Genomic DNA, 21,957 nt, shown 5'->3' with positions numbered 1-21,957 from the left:
TCCATAACATACAACTTTAATCTAACACTCGAATTATAAAGGAACCACTTGGAAAGAGCTAAAGGCTATTTGCAGGTTCAATATATTCACTTTGCTCTCAACAGTGATCAAAGTTTGGAACTTCACATGTCTTGGACTGGTGTAAGAGCTAATTTGGAGGAGCTGCAAAAAATACTGTTATATCCTCAAGCTACAGCGGTTTCATAATTGGAGTCTTATACCTGTGAATGAGTGAGCAGCTGCTTTCATTGCACGGCTCTCAATAGGTTTACATCACTGCATTTGTAAGGGTTAAAAGTCAGTGAAATTACTCTGAACACTAAGACACTCTATTTTCTATATAAAGTTTTCTAACTGAAGTAATTGGTTTGGGGGGGGTTTAATTGGTGAATATTACTTTAAAAAGAGATGCAAAATTGAGAGTCATCTGTGCAGGGATATTTCAGTCACTGTCAAGCCCTCCCAGTAAGTTCATGCCTGCCTTTGTTCCATATATCATTATTTTGTTATTTTTAATTTTCTTGAGTTTATCGGTATTTTCTTTTCTTAATCTATCCTGAAAAATCATGCAAAGACGATAAATTTAGGTCCAAAATTTCCTTAGCCTAAGGGTGACACATTAAGCAAGAGGGTGGTTTTCTTTTTTTCCAAACAGGGCGCCTTTCTATGTGTAACTATTACACTGAAACTGTAGTGAAAGCCCTCTATCAAAACAGCCACACCACCTTTGTATTGCTGTTTTTCCTCTGTCAGTCCTTGAAATGACCTTGGTTTAATTACCTGCATCTCAATGAGTGAATCTGCATAGAAAGTGAAGGTTAATTAATGAAGGATCATTTCTTACCTTAAACCCATCAGGCAGTGGCTGACAAGCAAGTCTGGTCCATGCAGTATTATCCTATATCTCATTAGAAATGGTCAGATTGATGTGCTAGCTCTGGTCTAGAAAAAGGAACAGGACAGTTTGCTAATGAAGAGAAGTGATGGTACTCTTGCAAAAAAATTCAAAAGCCTGTGTAGAAGTGCATTATCATTAATGTTGTTGAACTGCAACTTTTTCTACTAGCTCCTTAATTTTAAGAGAGTTTAATTTACTATTTTTAAACTTCTCAAACGTCAAAGTTTTCCACCCAAAAGTTTCTGTAGTTTTTCTACCTGAACGAATCTGACTAAAATCGGCAAAACAGTTTGATCACCTGTCATATATCTGTGTAGCTGTCACAAAATCCAATCAGGTTGCAACATTTTAAATCTGGTGGCCACAAGAATTCATACTCATGACCTGTTCTCAAGACAACTGACTTCTAGATCTCTAAGGGAATCCTTACTCTGGATTTCATTGCTATTTCAGAGCTCGATGCTGCTTTGTTAGCATTCCTCATGGTGTCCAGCAAACCATCCGTAGACATGGCTGAATCGGCCTTCCCATTACGATGTATTTTCTCATAGACTCAAGAAAGCTATTTTACAGCTCTATTACGGTGAAAAGTAATGAAGCAAACTGAGGAGGGTCTTGCTGTTATGCCATCATCCCTGTAGATAAATCAGTGACTAAATAATGGTTACTTTCAGCTGTAGCACACTGAGCAATGTGCCACAGGACCGGGCGTCCTAATCTGTTGCTGCTCTTGCCTCCAGCAAACCACGCATCCTAATGGTGAAAGCTTCAACTTTGCTCATTAGAGGATTTAGGTTTTTTTCTCAAAAAATAAAAGCCAGAAAATATTTTATTGTGGAGATAACAATGAGGTGAAACTTGGAGCTGCAACATATCCTTACTATGGAGCAGCCCATGGGTGTAAAATACCCACAAAGAGAACTGGAGACCAAACCAAAAATCCAGAAGATAAGAATTGGAGTAAGACGGTTTCTCAAAGCAGCTGAAACCAGCGTTCAGAAGTTTTACTGAGAGCCCTAAAGCCCTCTATATTTATGGTCATAAAGAGACAGACATACACTACACATAAATCTTTTCTTTGCTATCACTCATGCTTTTGGTATCAAGTGGCATGTCCATGATTTTAGAAATATATTTTCTCCACCATGGTGGAGAATGTATTTTTAAAACAATAAACAGTGTCTTGCATCTGGCTGTCACTTAGTGCGATGGAGGTAATTTGGTCCTGTGTCACTTGGAACTTCTCAAAACATAAAGTGAGACTCAGTTTACACTGAAAGTCTTTAGCAGACATTTGCAGACAGATGCATTACACCTGCAGTGATTAATTGCACTCTTAACACATTGGATTGCAAAGATCAAACCAGACCTAGTTCAGCATAGAACTTTACCTTCAAAAGGCAATACCCCACTAGAATAAAGAGCATGAAGACTTCTAGGCACTGTAACCAGATCAAAGGAATCCAACTTCACCTATGAAACCATTTTGGGCATTTTGGGGTTCAAAGCAGTGATGCTTTGAGGTCAGAAGGTGTTGTCCTCTTTTTTATTTCTCTCCCCTGTTTTTTAACTTGGGAGTCAGGCTGCATTCATAACCACGGGCAGTGCAGACACTACGGAAATGTTCACATCATTGACAAGTTTTCCAAACACAGAAGTGGTCAGAGAGGCAAACACTTCTTATGGTGGTGAACAAATAACGTTATCAATAGCAGAGGTTTGTTTGCTTCCATGTTTTTACTATATTTGATCTTGCAAACATTACAGATGTAGGCTGCCTTGCAGCTTGTGAGGAAAATGTTGTTCCTTTGCTTTAGGTTATAATATGCTCTTCAGCATCTTCCCTTCTCAGACTTACCCACAGATTAAGAAATAATAACAAAACAAGTCTAAGAAATTTAACTTCCTTCATCATCAGTTTTGAAGGTTTACATAAAAGAAGGTGGGACTGAACTTAGGTAAAACTTTACTACACTATATGAACCAATTTATTTTTATAAAGATGCAAATGGTAAATTGCTCTCACCCTATCTTAGAGTGGAAAATGTCTTGTGTGATCATGCTTCTGCTTCTTCTATAAAATGTGACATTTCTAGATGCATTTCTATATTTCTAAATGTTAAGAATTGTTTCTGGTTTGGGCATGTGCCAGAATTTAACTCATCATACTTCTATGTTTTCAAGTACCGGGGAAAAAAATGATATAAAAAGTTTTCTGTAGCTATGAAACTGAGCTCATTTACCTTTGTAATTTTCTATTAATTTACTACTAGGATTAATTTTGCATTTAATTCAGTCCTCTAATGGCTTAAAACTGTGTCTTTGGTCTTTACACATTTGTGGTCTCAGTCATGTCAAGCTTTTTCATCTACTTTATGTTCATTTATTTTAACTTTTAGTGGTCTTCCAGCCAATTCTTTATCCTTTTTATTACAAGAGCATGAAATTTTATAATGCCCTAGAGCTTTGTTAGTCAGCTGCTACAAGGTTCTTAACCTTAGTTAATTTATTCTTTCACTTTTGACTTTCAGATATGGAGCATGCTTTAATATTTTGGTTTTGAATATGAAAGCAACTTTTATTAAGTAGGTTTATTGCATTAATAGATCCTTATTTTATTTTTACAGTAGTGTCTAGGTATCCCACTAGCCATAGTATGTATCATTTTACATAATGGTTTATAATTTTTTGTAATACAATTTAAACTTTACTATATTAAAATATTACTAATATAACAATTATAACATTGTTAGGCAAGTTACTACATAATCATTGTAAGCAAGCATAAGAATGTTCTTTGTCATTGTAAAACCTGCTAATTTTTTGTGGTTGTTTATTACATTAACAAATCCTAAGCAATTTTGCTTACGTACAGAAAAATAGACGGGAAACCACTAAAATTATCACCTGCCTTAATTTTACATGGTTATTCCGAAAACATTTCCCCATCAAGTGATGTAATGCTGGCCAGTGTTGCAATTTGGGTTGTCCCATGGGAATTCATTAAATCCCTACGGCCACGTTATTATCCCAGAATTTCATATTTTTATCTTTCAGACGTAATTATTAGCATTCCCAACCAGACAGCAAAGCTTGGAAATCTCAATGCTAGTCTCCAGCTTGAAAAGGCTAATGGGAACCCAAATATTACAAGGGGGAGAAAGAAAAAAGAAAAAAACCTGCTCATTTCTACCTTTAATTCCTTTATTCTAAAGCTGATATTCAAATTTTGTAGATCTGACTCACATTATACTTGCAGTGTGACCACGACATAAAGAGAAAAAGTTCCAAACTCAGAGAGAGGAATTCTGAATTTGTCTGGGACCTATATCTGGACTTACTTTGAAATCCATTGAAATGCAGACAAAGACTTCATTTCGCTGGAAACTTTTGTAGTCCCTAAAGAAAAGGCCAGCTTAGAAATATTTTGCTATGCAACTCAACCTGCTTCAATACAAGGAATGCAACCTGCTTTATTCCACTTAGGTGAGGCATAAAGCATGCTTTCTACATAATCCATTTATGTTTTACCCTTAAACGTCACCAAACTGGGCCCTTTAATTTGTAATTCGTCTTAAATCTCTGTTGGTATTCCTCTTCTTCCTGTTACTTTTTTGACATTAAAATATGTTATTTAGCTCATTTAAATCATCATACTGGTGCTCTCAGCAGTGAGTCATCTTTGAAGATGCTTTAGGAAACAAGTGCACATGGTGCCCTGGCCTAGAAAAGGTTGCACCCTCATCAGAGAGGAACCCAGCCACAAACAAGGGTTGGCCAAAGGTCTGCACAAGCCCTGTGCACCATTTTTATCCCACACCCAATAAGCTGTGCGTGACAGTTCGTCAGGCTGTGCAGCTCCCATGTATGGTTTACTAACAGGGATCAAAGATCTGGACAGGAAAAGGTGGAAGCTGAACAGCAGAGAATGAGGGTGATATTAAGGAAAGATTAGATATCAGCTTAACTGACTTACCCTAGACTAAACATGATCAGTCTTCAGTATTCACTGAAGAAGCATGTTTTGAAGAAAGAGGCTCAAAGGAAAAGAGGTTGGAGGTGTATGAAAGCTGCAGCTCAAGCGGTGCTGTAACATATCCAGCTCTAAATGTCATGGCCTAACCCCAGACAGTATTATGAACACAATACTGACAGGCTTATTTGCCTTCCAAGACTTCAGAGTGTGCAGAGTTCACATTGTCAAATCTTTTCTTTTACAGAGACCTACAAAGCAGTATCCTACTTCTATTCTTATAGGAGAAATATTCCCTAAGAATACACTGGCTTCAGCAAGCCAGGCCCCAAAAAGTTCCTTGATAAATTCACAGCAGGTAATGCATTCTGTGTTGAATGGAGAAGATCCAAAAGTTAATATCTGAAAAAAAGACAAAAGTCATGACGAGACAAATTACTAAATGAGCAGCTGGAGAACAGATAGCAAAAGGAAGACAAGGAAGAAGTTGCTAAGCCAAGTTGAACCGTCATCAATGAGAGGAGGCACCCGTACCCACTTCTGGTATGGTGATGAATGAATATGAACAAGAAATCTGAACACTGGTGTAAAATAAATGTTCAGCTGAAGGCTAGAAAGCAATTGCCAAGTAGTCCTCAGTGTCAGAGTTCAGACATGGGCATCTTTGCAAAAGTGCTTGGATGAACTGCATCCCTACCCTGCTGAATAAGGATGGCAGACATCCTCATAGGAGAAGAGGAGAGTAACTGGAAAACACAGTATGCTCTCTCAATGAGCATACACACATCCCACCCCAAACGTCATAGCAAGAGGGCTATTAACACTGCAGAAAGCATCACCACCACTGTGCCTGCTTTCTACTTAAAGCAAGAGAGCTGATCCAGAGGTGGGACCGCTAGAAAATTAGTAGTAGCAAAGGCAAAAAGAGTTCTCATGAAATTCACTGGCTAGACTTACAATAAGCATAGTTGTCTGCCATATTGTACTTTTATACTTTTCTGGCTCACATGAATCTCCATTAATCTGTAATTTTAATAGAAATGCATTTTCATTTCAGAACAGGTAAGAGTGCTTGCTGTAATTCTCATTCTCAATGTGGTACAGTTGTTATTCCACCTACATTATTTACTTTTTGTGAGTATCAAACTAACTCAAATACCTTGTAGATTTATTTCCGTTCTACAGGGAGCTAACAATGTGATTTTTTTCTCATATATACATATGAACACGTGACTTTTTTCATGTATATATGTATATGAACGCTTTGTCAGGTAGAAGCTTTTAGTCATTCTGACATGAGGCTTTCACAGAGCAAAAATATTACTAATACTATTTTGCCTCTAAAGTGCATTTGTTACCAATATGCACTTAAACTAGTGATCAAGAGCTGGTGGGAGAGACACCTGCTCTGCATTTGTTATCTTTTTAATACCTTAGGGATACATCACTTAATAATTTAGTGCTAAACCATTTAGCATTTTAGCCCATCATCTCTTATATTACACATAGGATTTCAGTAATGTCTGATAAAATTATGTGTTAGCTGCCTTATGTGTGTGTAAAACTTAATAAGTCTTCTTCCCCCCCTCAAGTTTAATAACTGATTTCTTACATTTATGGATGTGAAATTTTATTGCTCATGGATATAGTTTGAACCTAAATCTTCATATCTTATAAATTGATTTTTAGTTTCCTTTTTGACCTTATGAATTTCAATCAGACATTGACCTCTTGTTGCTCATGAATCTGACTGATTTAATGCCATATAACAATAATACTGTAGAAAAGCATTATCATAAGAGCCCACAGGGTTTGCTGAAACCCATAACTAGATTTTGGAGGCCTCTAGCAATAATAATTCTTGACCCAAGACTATTCTCTAATGCCTTCATCCTTTACTGTTCTGGACTGGCCAATCCTTGTTTTAGTAGATTCAAGGAAAGTGGTAGAGACTCCCAGGAGGATATGAGCTAAAACTGTATGAAGAAGATAATGCTGAATATACTCCAGTTACTTGAACCTTATAAAAGACCAATTCTATCTGGGATTTGTCACATTTTGAAATGAGAAGGAAAGACTATTTAAAAGGAATCTTTTGTGACAAAAAGTAGTATTTACGTAGTGTTAAAGATTTTCAGAAAATAAAAACTTAATATTAATTGTCTTTACTGGAATGTATTGTTATTCTTCAGTCTATCATTATGGCTGCAGCCTGAATAGAGGACTTGAATGATTACTGCTTTGTTTGCTTGGCTGTGCTAATTTAATTTAATTGCTTATATGCTTTGGTTTACTGAATAACTGTGTGTTGATGTTCATTATTCCTTATTAAGAAAGAATCTTAAAGTGAAAACAAAAGTGTGAAGGACATGGGCCTGTGGCATTAATTTGTGAATGCTGCGTGTGACTGACTTTGGGCATGAAAATTTACTGTATGACTATATTTACTGTGCCTGTACATATGTATGTACATGGGAGTTTTATTTACTGATTGCTAGGAAGTAAGTAGGGAGACAACACCAAAAAATTTAGATAAAACTACTTCTGGTAAACAGGGCAGGGGGTTCAGAAACAACACATGAGCTATGAGCTGTGAAATACTCCTTCCAGATCCAGCGAAAACTATGCAGGTGTTTCAGCATGACAAGGGGCAAAGAGATCAAAAGGGATAAAATCTGTTAAAAACTCCTTCTGTTCTACAGAGATGGTCAGTTTATCAGAGATTTATTTATGAGGAGCAAACTGACACAGTCACTGTCTTGGAGTGCTAAAGGATAATAGGTCTTAAGTATCCAGCATTATATAAAACTTGGGTAAGAGAGGGAGGCCATTTACATTAATCCTTTTCAATTCTGCTTTGTTATATCCTTGTCTTTATCAGTAAAGTTGCCACAAAGAAAGGCAGAACTCACAGTCTAACATGAATGTCTGTATTGCTTATCTTTTTGATCATGGACTTGGATTCTGAATCCACATGACCTGAGAAAGCCTAAAACTGATCACTTTACTGAGATCTGCAAATCAAATCTCATGCCTTAGCTCCTGCAGGATATGTGCTGACCTAATCACATCTATATCCTTTTATGTTATATTACATGCAAACACATACGCGCAGAGGTGCTCCTGCATTACACCCAGCAACCATTATTTCATGTTAGAGCGCAAGAGAAATGGAAGATGGCCCTGTACTTCTCGTTAAGGATATCATGTCCTTGATGCTCTGTATTTAAAAATTAATTAAAAGTGAAGACCTCTTCATGGCAGTCCAAAAACACACTGGCACAGAGCCATGTCCATTCATCTTTCTCTAGAGAACTACTCTTTGCATACTGATGGCACTGGACATTATTGGCATATCTTGTCTGGTTCATATAACAACTATCAGTACAAGTTCCCAAGGCTTATAGTGCAGACATAAAGGTTAAAACTTTCATTTCCACAATGCAAGTTGCCACAGCTTTCTCCAGTCATCACTTTTCTTATACGATGGCGAGTGTAAGATGAGGGCTTGCATTAGTTTTGAAGAAAGAATGCCAAGCATTGTAAAGGACCAAAAGATAGACTAGATGTAATCCAGCAGTGAAATCAGATTGCACATGCTCTTTTTTGTAACAGCACAATACCAATTCCTTTTGCACTGGGTAGTAAGCTTTTAAAATGAGAAGTTCGTGTCTGGTGTATTAATGTTCAAAACTTTCCAATTTAAACTTATAATACGATAGGTGAGTAGTTCAAAATATAAATATATGAGCAGAGCTGAATGGTACAACTACTCTCTTTATGATACTAAAGAGTCAAAACAGTGCCAAGCCATTCTGCTCTCTTATAAAGAATTTAAATTATTTATTGACATGGAAAGTTAACAGTTTTCTGTGTTTACTCTAGCTTGTATTATATCTGATATGAATGAGGCTGTTTGGAGCTTATTTTTTTATCCAATTTTCTCAATGTTGGCAATAATTTTGCTGTTTCAATAACCGATCTTATTCACCTGCTGCTAAAAACACTTGTCACGTTGAATTACATACCCTGCACAGATATTGTCGCAATTAGCAATCACAAAACATCACAACAGAAGTGTACAAAGATTTAGAATCCAAATTTTTAACTGTATGTAATCATGTCCTAATTTGCTTAGGCACATGCGAATGAGTTCTGTTCATTTGTACACACAGTGTATTGATCTTCATGTGCAGATGTAGTAATTGCACATGTAAATTTGGAGCAAAGTGATATGAGCATAATCCAAAATTCTATGTCAGTCCTCATGGCCAGTTTCTGATTGACTGGCCAACTGTGATCCAGCTAGTCAGAAACACTGTGCCCACAGGAATTAAACCCACCTGAGTTCAGTGCATGTCTTTTCTCAGTTAGAAAAAGATTACTGATGATACTCATTTTGAAGATCCTAAATTCATGAATCATTTCCCTTCTCCAAACAAGCTGACTGCAAAGTAAGTGTCCTGGGTTCAGCTTTACCAGCTGGGCTTAAACCACAACAGTACAGATTCAACCCATTTTTGGGGTACGAATTTACTTCTCCTACCACAACTCCACTAGCATTTCCAGGTGTGATATGTCCCCCATTGCGTGGCAAGAAATCGTCTGTGACACCATGTAATTGTCCTCAGATTGTAGCCAGAACAACTTGAATTTAAACCAGAGTACAGGTAGATAGTTTACAGGGAGGCCTCCTGGACCCACTGGAGTGTGTAGCTTCTCTGTGGGTGTAGCTGCATGTGGGTCACACACCAGCAGCATCCAAGCATCCCACTTTGCTAGTGGGAAATGGAGAGCTGTGCAGATGGGAAACTGTGAGAAGCGCTGGTCTGAGTGAGGCAGGGCATACATAGGCTTGAGGAAATTGGTATGTTTGAACTGTGGTCCAAATTGTAAGTATATTTTTTCTCCTTAATATATACAGCACACAGAGAAATTACCTGCAGTGGCATACCCTTTTTTAAAGAAAATAAAAGAAAAAAATAATATGAACAGGGTAGAAAGACCAGAAACATTTATTGCTGCTGTTCCCATCCAGTGTCATGACAGAACAAAAACTGTCAGTGACTGGGGATCAACGGCTATTTCTTCTTTTTTGGTTCTCCAGCAACTAGAATCTATTTTGATTTCTTGGTGTCCTTTCTAGTTATGCTGTATTACTCATAACTGCAGCGCAGTGGTAGCTGCCAATACAAATTTAGTCTTTTCTGTTTATTCTGTACTGTCCTGTCAAAGCAGATAAGTCTGCTTTGCATTAGAGCTCAAAAATTTAATTGTGGGAAAATGATGAGTCACTCAAGCTAAGGTAAACCAATGTCTGTGTCAGGGGACGTTCTTTTGATGTACAAAGCAATGAAATGACATCAGGGCCATGAGCCAGAATCACCAAGTCTCACACAGAGGTGTCATTTACATTTCCCTGGGACAAAAAGGCTTTTTGAAACAGAAGGAAGATTGATTTGGGATCAAGCTGGGGAAAAAAAAAAAGGAATAAACCAGGAAAGGGATTCTTCCAAGCTTTATTAGCAATTCAAGCCACCTACTTGTGAACATCTAATGAAATTCTCTCAAGAGACTGCTCAGAGCATTTTCCTTTCTTATCCCTTAGAGGTTGGCCATGAGATGATGGAAGTGACCATCTGTAGGAACCAGAAATGCAACCAATTTGGGAGGAGCAGGCTCAGTCCAGTTTTGTCAGGGTTTGTCAGAATTACTCTACAACTGTCTCTGGAGGCTTTTTATTTCTCTTTTCAAGGATAAAGGTGTGGAAACCTATAGGGGATGTTGCATATTTCCTGGCATCATTCTCCATTGCAGAGCTGCATCTCTGAAATCCAGTTAATTTAAAAGAAGTTACACCAGCCTGAGTCCTGTGTGCAATGTACCTTAGGAATCAGAGAACGGGGCCTTCTGCATGTCTGGTGGTGCTGTTTGAAGGAGGGACAGCTTGGAAAACCCAGCAAAGCTGCCCTCTGCTGCTACCTAAGGCATCTCTCCCAGGTTGAATGTTGCCCTCATTGATCCTTCCCTGACTACTAGAACTGTGGCTGTGGAGATCTAGTTTCTTTTGAGGGCCTGTATCAGATTTGCATATCTGAGCTTCATTCACCTTCATCTGCATTCTGGTGTGCTGAAGCAGACCTTTTCAAGGACAAATGTAGCATGTAACACAGTGACTAAATTAAGTCTGCAGGATTTCCTTGTGATATGATAAATTTTCAACAGAAATTGAGTAGAAATGCATAAGGAAATAACATGAAGGACTGCTAAGACTGAAGGACTGAATTCAGAACTTTTTTCAGCATAATTTGAACAAGATATACTAAAGTCCAAAGTACACAAATGAGAAGCAATAAGAAGTATATAACTAGTAAACCAGCTCTCAATTAATTTATATTTTCTGCTACATCTTTATGGTGAAACTCGACTGTGTGTTAATGGTCCTCAGAAGATTCTAGACAACACTGATGCTCTACTTATTATTAAAGGTAAAACTCACCCTATTGAAGAGGACAAGCTTAAGATCTATGCACTGACTTAGTACCACTTATCCCAATTTTCACTTAACAAGGGCGTAAGTAGTGTATACGTCTGGATTGTCCTTCTGCACTAAAGTGAATTTTCTCCCTAGTAAATTAGATTGGTCTGATGTGTGCTTAAAAGGAAGAAAATCTTTGCTTTCATTAGGGGTTGTTCTCGGAAATTGCTGCTTGACCTGTAACTTAAAAATTTTCAGTTCCTCAAAACTGCTTTGACACTCATACATGGTATATTTACATGATTTACCACTTGATCAAACAGCCAAGTTGAAGTGATGGAGCCCATCAATAATGAAGGGGAATAAATTTTGAGGGAGATGCTTGTTCCTTTGCTATTCAAATCCTTCCTGTGGATGGATTTTTTAATATACATTATTTTGATGTTTGAATAAAATTGGTACAGAGTGGGGGTTGAGTAGCATCATAAGACCATAAGCATATCCCTCAGCAGAAAACACAGAATGGTGGAATGCAGTTATATATTTAACTTATATATAAGTGAGATAACATAAACAGGGCAATTTTGCAAGCCAAGAAGTCATGGCAAAGTTTAATTAAATGGAAGGTCTTGTGTGCACGAAGAACTTTGTATATTTTGCTGTGCTCAGTTTATTACTGATGACAGGTTAGACCCACTTGTGTGTGCATCTATCCTGTTGCATGCACAAGTCCTGCCGTTGTACAAATACACTGTCACCCACTCCCAGATGTAATTATACAGAGCCCTCTAGCTTTTGACTTTAAAATAGGCAGCTGGCTGTACACATACAAATTAGGGCATGCAGAACACCTTCCTGTGGCCTCAAATGCATGTTTTTATTTGCAGGAACACAGGCTCTGCAAGATATTCCAGTCACAGTTAATGAAGTCCTTAATGAACTGATGGGCCTGTTTCTTATCTCACTTATGCCAGATTTAAACCTATGTAACTCCATTAACTTGTTGAGTTGATCCCAATTTTACGTAAGTGTAAAAAAGATGAGAACCAGACGTTTTATGTTCTCATTATCTAAGAGAATACAAAGTATGAAGTTCTTAAAAACATTTTTTCTGTTTTCTATCAGTTACAAAGAGACTTAAGCACTCCTTCACCTTTGACCCTCCCCACTTTCCCTACGTACCAGTTTCTGCAGCTACTTACCCTGTTTTCCAACAGTTAGGCTGATCATGCAAGTTTTGATCTCATTTTGGTTTTGTAATTCCTGAAATAAGTCTGTAAACTTTATTCCTAGTGAGCACATTCCTCACATGAATCAAAACTATGCATTCCTCCTCCCTTCCCACAGAGCCCTCTTCTAACAGTTCAGCCTTCTCCATAACATTCCAAGATTTTCTCAGATGTAAAGAAATAATTACTAGTACAGAAGCCAGTCACAGAACATGAGTGTAACACTGTGGAACTGAAAGCAAAATCTTTTTCCTCCTTACAGGCTAACTTTGGTAATGTTTAATCTAGGCTTGCTGTTTTCAGCTGATTATGTTGAACAACTTCTGTCTGCAGTAGTTTACCTTCTATGTGAACTCTGAATTGAAAGATCAGTTTTACCCCAAGGAGACATACCCTGTGCACACAGGGAAAATTATTTCAGATGTTTTTTTTATTGTGTTTTGATATTGCTCTGATATGATTTACAATATAGTAACGTACTGTACACTTCTGTCTCCATAGCCAGGTTCAAATGCCAGTGTGAACCTGATCTTCAAGAAATTCAAGGCAGAGATTCTTGTGAGAAGCTCACATATTGGGTATTTGCCAGCTCACTCTAACCACATACATGACTGAATGACAGAATTGGCCAGCAATACAACAGGAGCCCTACTGAGACATCTGAAATCCTCAAAGCATGAATCTGAGCTGACCTACACCATGTTAGCACTGTAGAAATGCCTCTGACTTTGATGGAGTCGCTCATAATTTACAGCTATGTAAGATCAAATATATAGCCCAGAGTACAGAAATGTTAACATGGATAGTCTCAGTCAGAGAAGGGATGCTTATTCTAATGGTACCTCCTGTCAGTCAAGTCATAGACTAGATGTCACTTATGAGGACAATGGGTCACCCTTTTTCCTCTATTCTGAATGTGATTAAAAATATAAAAATGAGAGTTAGAATGGAAAAATGAACTATTAGGAAAATAAATAAGAGGACTGAAAAGAGAAATTAGAAAGGAGAGTGAAAGGCACGTGCCCTAAACAGCCCCAAACCAATTACCTTGGGCTTAGCAGAGGGTGAGGTGGTTGTCTGAGCAGCGTGAAATGAACCGCATTACTCAGCTGTGTTACAGTAGTCATTTCTTATTTCGTTCTCCCAAGGCTTATGCAAGACTTCTCCAGAAAGTGCCAAGTTTCTGCCAAGGGAGGCAGTGAGAGCTCCAGGATCCCTCCACAGCCAAAGCCAACGTGCGACAAGGGCAATCCCCTCCAGGAGTTCCATCTAGTGAGATCAGACCAAGTAAGTGAGAACAGAGCAATGGCCATCTAGTGAAGTCATGTCAGATATGACTAACTAAATGCACGGTTCAGACCACATCTTCCTGTGACTGAGCTGAAAGAAAAATGAATAAAATTCAGGAGGTGAAATGCTGATTATTTCTCCTTTGTGTAGTCCTGCAGTACGTCCAACCCTTTACATTACTTATAGCAGTGACCAAAGGTTAAAATGAAGGCTAATATCCCTTTTGTGCTAGCTCATGCATTTTTCTGGGGAAAAAGAGAAGCCAGGTCCACTGTTCATAAGGTAGAAGACCTCTCTGCACCTTATTTCAGGCCTAGCCTTAGATGTGCTGAAAGCTCACATCAGTTTAAAGATGCATGAATTCTGCTCTCTGTCATAACCTTATGATGCTAAAAAGGATGTGCATCTTCAAGTGACTGCTAACACGATGGGCTTCAATTCTGAATTCCACAGCGAGATGCCTCTGTTTAAGGACTGACTACTCGGAGATGCACTTGTACCACTTCAGTTGCTCCTGAAACCAGTGGGCACTTTCTGTAAGCACCCCTGAAATACTGCCCTGGGTCTCTCATTCTGGAATCTTTAAAATTGAAAATACCTGAAAGTTACAGGACACCTCAAGAAAGGTAGGCTGGAGATGACAGTACTTTTGAAAGCACAGCAATACCTAAGTATGACAAATACTATAGAAGTACTAATGCTGTTTGGCAATTTCCTGGAAGGTCTGTAGAGTGGAAATTCAGTTCATTAATTGATGCTGATACCTCCAGGAGTCATTTCAAATTGTTTTCCTGAAATAAGACTTGAACCCGAATGGCAGAGGTGAACCTGCTTTGCCAGCCTCCAACAAGAGATTTTATAGGTTCAGAAACAATATTTATATTCACAAATCCCAATCTCTCTTTTTTAAGCTTATTAAAATTAAAAGCATGACCTGCCACATCACATTACATCAAAACATGATGTAACTTCTTAATTTTAAAAAAAAGCTTTAATTTATGATGTTGTATCATGCCACAAAACCCTTTTGTTTTCCCCAGAGAAACTATAAATTTTTTACAGGGGCTGTTTATCCAGTATCTTTGGCAGACTGAAACAGTGAGCGTTGGCAAAAAGCAGATATTTAACAGCTACTGACGAACAGCTTATGAATCACCAGGCTTGAATCCTGGCACACATCTCCCTGCAGGAACCTTACTGAAATCACCCATCTTCCCTTCACCTCCTTCTAACTGCAGTAACATTGAGTAACTGACTGATCCTGAACCACTAAACTTGATCTACTTTATCCTTTCCAGCCTGTATATTTTTGGAGGAAAGCACTCTTGCTGTAAAAGTGCCACTGCAGAAACATTCCAGGAGCAGTGTCCAATATGGATTTCCCACTGATTTTGAACAGCCAAGGAAAATACTTTTCATTACAACAGTGTTTGGCATTTGTATGTTTTTCATCTATGGATATAAAAGGGCTTTGAAAAATAGCTTTACCTATACAGTTTTATCAATGGGGCAACTGAGGCATGAGCAATAGAAGATGTCATCAGTAGAGCCAAGAATAAGCTGGTCTATGGCTGCTCTGCTGGTCCATGTATCTTCCAAATGATGAATTCACAGTATTTGGCTTACTGTTTTACATGTTTCTACAAGGCAAGCTGGACTACCCCAGGACATGAAAGGCTTGTTGGTCTGGGTCTCTCTCAGTCTGCTTACTTGCCTGGTGCTTTCTGGGGGACTGCTGTGGCTGAAGCAAAGGAAGCTCAATGGAACTTGAGAGCAAGGACTACTTGTCCAAACAAGGGTTTTCAAGCTCTTGGTTTCTAAACAATTGCTTTATAGGGTGGACTCTGTACCATAAATCTGTAGCCTAGGAGTATGGTCATTATTGGCTTAACTGTCTTACTAAGACTGGACTTATTTCTCACATAACTGATAAAAGTCATAATGCTGTCAGTCCCTGGTATACTAGCTGTACTCAACTTTTACTGCTTCCTAGTTCCATGATCCATAGTGCACATATGGGGTATAAAGCCTTCCTAAAATCATAGCCCCTTAACTAAAAGCTTTTTCTGGGAGACAGTGTGGTTTGAATTATACTGAGGACCCCAAACAGCAATTACTCTTGGGCTACTGCCTTTGAAATAGATCTATTTTAGGTGAATATTCCTCTTTCAGAGGGGTACTTCTAACCCTATTTATGAGCCTTACTGCTCGTACCGAATAACCTAAGGGGGGAGTGAAAGCTCCCTGAGTACTCTTGACGTAAACACACAACGATGATCTTCATGACATGCAATGGGTGAAAAGGGGACAGGGTTTTTTCACCATTGTATAGCTGTCGCTTTGGGTGCCCTAGTGAGTACTGAAACTCAAGGCTATGACCCATTTTTCACAAAATCCTAGGGAGTGTCTATCCTATCTCCCTGTTAACTAGGGGAAAGTTCTAACTTCGAACCCTGTCCATGGGTCAGGAAACCATTCTTGACATCATTTCTAGTATAGAGTACCTTCTCCATTAGTGCTTTTTCTTCCAGTGAGAGTTTGGCATATTAACCTGGATGGGTTTTAGGCGAGATCAAATCTTCAGTATGGTTCCGTAAGAGGTGTGCAAGCAACTGCACTTGGAAAACTGTCAGAGTTCTGAGTCTGAAATGAGCTGGGGGCTGCTTAAAATACAGTTGTCAACCCACACCTAAAATGTGCTTGCCACACTGCAGCCTAAGAAAGGACACTTGGCCAGCGAGAGGAGAGAGAAGAGGTCTCAGGTGAAAACACTGGATGAAGCTGAGCAAAAGAACTCCAAACTGTTTTGCAAATATGTAAGGAATTATCTTGCATAAATCTCCTCTTGATTTGACATAGGAGGTTTCAAGATTTATGGCATCTTACATTATTGTTTAAATTTGTTTCAAGGAAGAAATGTACTTTTTAAGGTCAGGAATACAGATTTGTTAGATGCTAAGACACCTGAAAAGCAAGAATACATATTGTAGGATGAATATTTTACAGAGTAATTATTTAAATATATTCAAGTATGAACATCTTTAGATCCTAAATTTAGTATTCCTTAAACACATAATCTTACAATAAAATCTAGCTCACTCTTACATTGTTCATAACATTCCAATTTTCTGTTTGAACTAGTTGTTTTGAAAAGTTGTGTCTTGGCTGTTTATTTAAAGTGCCCCACCGATATTTTTGCCCCAGACTTCAATTTTTGGCATAACACTTGCACATATGTTGATGATGATATTACGTCTGAAGTTCTCAAAACATGATAGCATACTACGGCTGGTGTGTGAACTACTCAGATGTGATGTACAGAGGCAGCTCCCTGTTTCTTACATAGAGCCCTTGCCTGAGCTGTGGGTTAACTGCCTGCCTGTGGCACATAGCAGCAGCAAGGCAACTGCAAGATCCTTCTGCAGCTCTACTCAGGAGCAGTGTGTGTGTTGAGCATTCAGGGACCAGGAGAAACATGGTCCATGAATAGATCTGACTTGAAAGAGATGGCAACAAGTCAAGTAGTTGCGTTTAGTAGTTAAGACGAAAGTAGTTGAGAGATCTGGGGATGCTGCTGGAAGGGTGAAGTTTGTATTAAAACACAGTAAAGATGAGAATGGAAGGGATAGGCACCTGCCTTGGAAATGTGCCTTGGAAATGAATAAAGAATTAGCTAGCAGTCGCTGTTGCAAACACCTGAGCAAATTGAATTTGGAGAGCTTCATTGTTGTAACAGAGATAAGAAATACATTGGCTCCTCTGAATTACTGTATTGTAAGTCACATTTTCAGTTCGGTTCTCTAAATCCTCATGCCAAGGTGAACTCAGATTTTAGGGTTCAACTATTTTGCTTAGGCACTGTAAACAACTGGATCTCAGAGTTTCATGTCTGATTATACCTCTTGTACCTCAGAGCTTTATTTCTCATTAAACGGACAAAACAGGCACCTGCAGAAATGTGAGCCTGCCTGCATCTGGCTGAAAACAACACGGCTCAAATTTAACCACACCTGCCCTATTTAAATGGTTATTACACTGAAATAGAGTTATTATGTTATGTAAAGGTGTCATAGAATGACACAGAGATCTCTTATTATTCATGGTATCACCAAGCCTAATAAACAGCTTCAATCTGAAGTTTAAGTAGGGGCACCTTATGAACAGGTACTGGCCATTATATAATTGTAGATAAGTTTCCCTGGCCACCTGTCTTCCTGCATGGTCTTTGCTGTGTCCTGATTGAACCTTGGCTTGCTTGATTGTATCCAAGATTCTTGCTCTGGCTCTTCTGCTCTGCTAACCCAGCAGGATTAAGTACAATGAAGGTAAGAACTGAACTTCTGTATGCACCATACATGCTTCTTACTGTATATTACAGCCAGTTGGACACAAGGAAATGCAGTATAAAGCTTTAGTCTGACACTGTCTTGGAAGAACTTTATAAAATACTTCCTGAGCCTTTCTAGGTTTAAAATACACCATCATGAAATCATAGGAATAGAGACAGCAAAGAACAGGAGAGTCTAAAGAATAGGTATGTTCAAATACCCCTGCGTTTCAGCTCATCCAGACACAAGATGCAGAAGCTTGTAACTCATTAGAACAGTGCTGAACACACAAATAACCACATGTGCAGCTAGGGCTGCCTTAAATATTTGGACACAGAGCTACTACTGCAGTCCAGTCATCACAGGATTGAAAATATTCACATGTGGACCCTGCTACTTTTACCTCTCACCCTCCTGGCTGTGGGTGTCTGTGCTGGGTGTTTTTTATGGTGCCACCCACTGATGGTAAAGCTAGAAGAACCTGACCACAAAACTCAATACATTCTGCTTTGTTTCTGGAGGCTTCAAAACTAGATGTATGGACGAGACAAGGAGAAAGGACTACGAACTGTTAGAAACAGCAGTTGTGTGGGACTCATTATTCACTGTTTTCCTAAGTGGGACTCATTATTCACTGTTTTCCTAAGTGATATATGAGATTTATAAGGTGTTAAAGGGAATTTAATCTCCTTACATGCCCTCGCTGCATCACTTTCAGGTACAGTGTGCAAAGATGATGAAGATGGTGCAAGAGATCTCCAAAACTTTCGTACCCTCATACCTTTCTTCCCAGTAACCCTACCTAATTTGTGAATATCCAGCAGGCTTATATCCTTCACAGCAGGCATTATACATGTATTGTTATATTTGTCATTGTTAAATATAATGTTGGAGCCAGAGAATGATCACATACCTTGTATTTGGACTTAGGTCTAGCTTCAGTATCCCCAGTTTTCTGGCAGGAGTCACAGAAGCAATTCTAGTCTTAGCCCTGCAGGGTGTTAAACTAAACGTTTCCATTCAGACTCTTGACTTATTTTTCCAGTTTGTTCCCTATTATCATACCTTCTATAAATCCAAACTGAAGCTTCCCTAACAAAAAGGCCCTTTCTCATCACGACTAAAAGCAGAATACTTTAAGTAATTTAGAATACAAATGTGCAATGAAATATCAGCCTGGGTGATGCTATGAGAAGGAAGAGTGTACAGTATGCTTTATGTGTTTTTAGCTGTTCTACCCTACACTGCAACATGTGCACCCACTCTTGTAACCTCTACTGCTGTGCAAAGATGATCTGTCATTTCTACAAAATAGATATATATTTATACTGAGGCAGCTTCGAATCCTTACTGCCCTCTAGAGAAATTCTGCTAGAAAAGCTCAAACTGACACAGTCAGCAAAAAATAATTGCAGTCCTAATCTTAACTACACCAGCTGCGTGCAGTCTCAGTGACAAAATCTGTAGGAACAGAAATGCACTTAAAGGACCCTTTTTCTCCATCATTGGGAGTTCTGGCCAGACTCAAACACACTTATCCCATTCAATGCACGGGAAAGCTCAGCAAAAACAGTTTCCATTATCCATGGGTTTAAATGAAAAAAAGAAACGAAAAAATTCTTTTTAAAGAAATTGCAAGTTATATTGACATCACCATTTAACCTACACACCTGTAACTACGCGCTTTGTCATTCTCACAGTTCTATCTCCGTGCAAGCCTGAGGATCGTGGATGAAAGGAGCTGTGACTGAGTGCAAAGGCCTGGAATGGAGCTGCAAGCCTGCACAGAAACCGAGCTATTCCTCTGGAAAAGCTGAACTTCCACATGTGCAGGTGAGCTCTTGGAGGTCTCAGTGACCACCTGCACAATTAACTGCTGCATCTACAAGAGTATTTTTTGACAAGATGGGTTTGTGTAATTCTTAAAATCAAAGCATCAGAAGGCATGGCAAAAAGTCTGATTTACAATACCACGGGAGTATTTCGTGTGGTTGGGCCAACACGGAGGAAACAGCAATTGCAATGTTAGCAGTGAATGATAGCACAGTGCAGCTAAGAATACATTCAGCAAGCTGAGATCCTCTTTTAACACTGACAAAAAAGAGAAAAAATATAAAATGTGTGTCTGTGTGTGTACATTTTTTTTTCAAAACAGCTGAATCCAACTATCCTGCAGAAACTTATTCATTTAACAGGCTGTCAGTGCAAGTTCCTTTACATAGCTCTGCCTTTTCATGCCTAATGGGGTTTGCCCTGAACCAGACAAAGCCTATTAAACATGGCAGAGAAACAGATGATATGAGAGGCTACTGGAAGCAGTGTTGGCTGCCCTCTAATGGCATGTGTTCCATAAGCACACACCTGAGCTCCCCAGGGACTCTGTGAGGATGCCAGCAGATGCGTTGTCCCAGAGTGCCTGGTATTCCCTGCAAGAGGAATGTTCATACCCTGAGCAAAAATGGAAATCTGGTACTGTATATTCAGTTTTTCAGACTGTGACAGCAAGATAGAGGTGGCAAGAGCACTCCAAAAGCACTGTCAGAGCAAAGGGGAAGATGTACATTTGATGAAGGCACCGGACTGAAGGGCTGGCTTACTTAGGAACGAAAATGTGTTCAGTGTGTGAGTACCAAGCGCTGTGCCTTGCAGCTATCTGTCAGCTGAAAACTATAAATACTGAATACTGTCAGCATTTTATTTCCTTTGATTCTAGCGGGGAAATTCAAAAGGTTTATGGGTTCAGACTGAGTTAAAACTCCTGATCTGAATGTGTGCTGAGTCAGAATTTTGCCTGATTTGAGTGCATGCAAATATCAAAGCGTGTAGGAATGAGCTGGTCACTACCTGCAAGTCTACTAAACAATCATGAAACTGAATCTGTAAATATAGAAGAAAATAATCCCCTAAGCCTGGGAGTGCAAAGTTGGAATTGTCACACAGAGAAAAGATAGAAACTATTATTATTGTTGTTTTAATAGTAGTAAGGGATTCAGTGCACCCCTTTCTACTGCCAGATTCTTCAATCTTCTAAATAAATAAGGGCTGAAAAGGAAATTTCAGGGTTCAGTAATGAATTAGTCTGCCCAGTCTCTAAGCAGTTCAGAAACAGAACTGAATCCAGGTTCTTCAAACTGAATCCAGGTCTTTTGAATCTTAGACTCTTCCCTCACCCCCTGAACTTTTGATGTCCTTTCATGTTCTCTGTTACTTACAACACTTTGCTCCCCATGTTCTTTAAAATCTCCACTTGAATCAGATTTTCTAGGAAAAAAAAAAATATTCAAACTTTCCTGAAACTTTGAAAAGTTTCTGCTCAGTTTGAGGCAAAGTTTCAGTCATATTTACTTGATCTGAACCATATCTTATTCCATACATTTATTTATTGTCATTTCTATTGATTCTTTCTCCTCTCCTCCATTGATTAACCTGGAGCTCTGCAAAGGAGGAACCAAGGCTTTGAGCTAACAGACAATTGTATTTTAGACTTTTTGATTTATTTTTCCAATGTGTTTATTCTGAAGCGAAGATTTCTTTGCTTCGTAAATAGTGACCATCATTCTGTTTATGTTATCACTGATTAAAAATGGTTTCTAAAGATCCCACGTTTTCCCCAAGGAACTGATGATCTGCAGGTAAGTATTGATATAGACATCAAATAAATGCTAGTTCAGAAAGCAAAATTACTGCTCCAAAAGTGTGTCCTGCTTGGATCCATTTAGTAATCTCAGATTTAAGACGATATTCTCCAGGGTAACACTCAC

General features: G+C 38.7%; 2 long non-coding RNA genes across 3 annotated transcripts in view; both read left to right on the top strand.

The window, feature by feature from the left end:
- Nucleotides 1-4,378, top strand: part of LOC134161274 (uncharacterized) — a 206,723-nt gene extending 202,345 nt beyond the window's left edge. Inside the window, exon 6 of the long non-coding RNA XR_009963922.1 lies at nucleotides 4,134-4,378. This is a non-coding gene — a long non-coding RNA (uncharacterized LOC134161274). The remainder of the gene's footprint in view (nucleotides 1-4,133) is intronic.
- Nucleotides 4,379-11,230: 6,852 nt separating this feature from the next.
- On the top strand, nucleotides 11,231-20,335 carry LOC134161247 (uncharacterized). 2 transcript variants are annotated; one of them, XR_009963902.1, is made up of 3 exons: nucleotides 11,231-11,445; nucleotides 13,727-13,865; nucleotides 19,897-20,335. It is a non-coding gene; the product is annotated as an uncharacterized LOC134161247 (long non-coding RNA). The 2 variants fall into 2 exon arrangements; XR_009963903.1 differs by lacking the exon at nucleotides 11,231-11,445 and adding an exon at nucleotides 13,081-13,136.
- The last annotated feature ends 1,622 nt before the right edge of the window (nucleotides 20,336-21,957 follow it).

Source organism: Pezoporus occidentalis, unplaced genomic scaffold, assembly GCF_034315485.1.
Source record: "Pezoporus occidentalis ecotype Australia unplaced genomic scaffold, CSIRO_AGI_Poc_V1 ctg171, whole genome shotgun sequence".
In the NCBI taxonomy this organism is placed as follows: Eukaryota; Metazoa; Chordata; class Aves; order Psittaciformes; family Psittacidae; genus Pezoporus; species Pezoporus occidentalis.
This window is presented reverse-complemented; position numbering and strand designations above follow the sequence as displayed.